This window comes from Galeopterus variegatus, unplaced genomic scaffold, assembly GCF_000696425.1.
Source record: "Galeopterus variegatus unplaced genomic scaffold, G_variegatus-3.0.2 Scaffold3908, whole genome shotgun sequence".
Classification (NCBI taxonomy): Eukaryota; Metazoa; Chordata; class Mammalia; order Dermoptera; family Cynocephalidae; genus Galeopterus; species Galeopterus variegatus.
The window spans coordinates 102,478-103,724 of NW_007730019.1; positions in this window are offsets into that span (position 1 = coordinate 102,478).

Consider the following 1,247-nt stretch of genomic DNA (forward strand, 5'->3'; position numbering starts at 1 on the left):
TATTATGTTTCACCGTGAATTTTGGAGGGGATGCACTCAAACCATAGCAGGCACTAAGGATCCTTTTGTTTGTTTTTTCATTTTTGGCAGCTTGCTGCTGCAGGGATCCAAACCCTTGACCTTGGTGTTACAAGGCTGTGCTCTAACCAACTGAGCCAAATGGCCAGCCACTAAGTATTCTTTTTGTCAAACCTATAAAAGAAAACTTGTTGTTTAATAGGAGCCTAAATTCCATGACAGACCACAAAATATGACTTATTCTGTGATATTCCTTATACCAATGTTTCTCAAACTTGGATCCATGGAACCCTAGTATNTTGTAGCATATTTCCTGAGCATTTATGATCACACTCATTGCGAAGTTATGATCACACTCTTTTGATTTTTTTTTTAAAATAAAACTTCCAGAGCAAAGAAATCCTAAATTACTAAATGCATTTAGGTGCACTTAGTAGCTGAGTGTCATAGTGTTTTTGACACACTGAAACGTGTTTAAGAGAGCCTCTAAGAGAAAAACCAGGGAAAATGTATTTGCATCATATCAGAATGCTGAATGTGTAAAACATGGCTAAATATGTATTTTTAACTTTATATATCTCCCCTCCTTGAGTAGAGCCAGACTCTGATTTAGAAACACCTGACTTAAATTATACCTGACAATTGCGGGGGAGGAGTGGGTGGGGCCATGTCCCCAAGGGCAAGAAATATTCCTACAGCCTCATGTTCATGCCACAACCAGAGATGCTACACCAGGGCGGGGGGTGGTAGCAAGTCATGTGTACTCACAAGGCTGCCCTTTTCTCTTCTCGAGGTGTATGGCAAATGGTGGAGGGGGATCGGGAAGGAGAGAAGGGAGTAGAAGAGTAGGCAAAGAAAAGCATGAGACAGGGCATTTGTGCTGCTATAACAAAATACCAGACTGGGTAATTTATAAATAATACGAATCTAATTCTCATAGTTTTAGAGGCTGGGAAGTCCACGATCAAGGTGCTGGCAGGTTTGGTACTCTGTCTCTTCCAAGACAGTACCTTGAATGCTGCATCCTCACATGGCAGAAAGGACAGAATGTGGAAGGGCAAAAGGGCTTAAGCTAATTTCCTTCAGCCTTTTTATGAGGCACTAACCAGAGCCCTCATGACTTAGTCACTTTGTAAATGGCCCTACCTCTTAATACCACCACAATGGTTATTATGTTTCACCGTGAATTTTGGAGGGGATGCACTCAAACCATAGCAGGCACTAAGGAT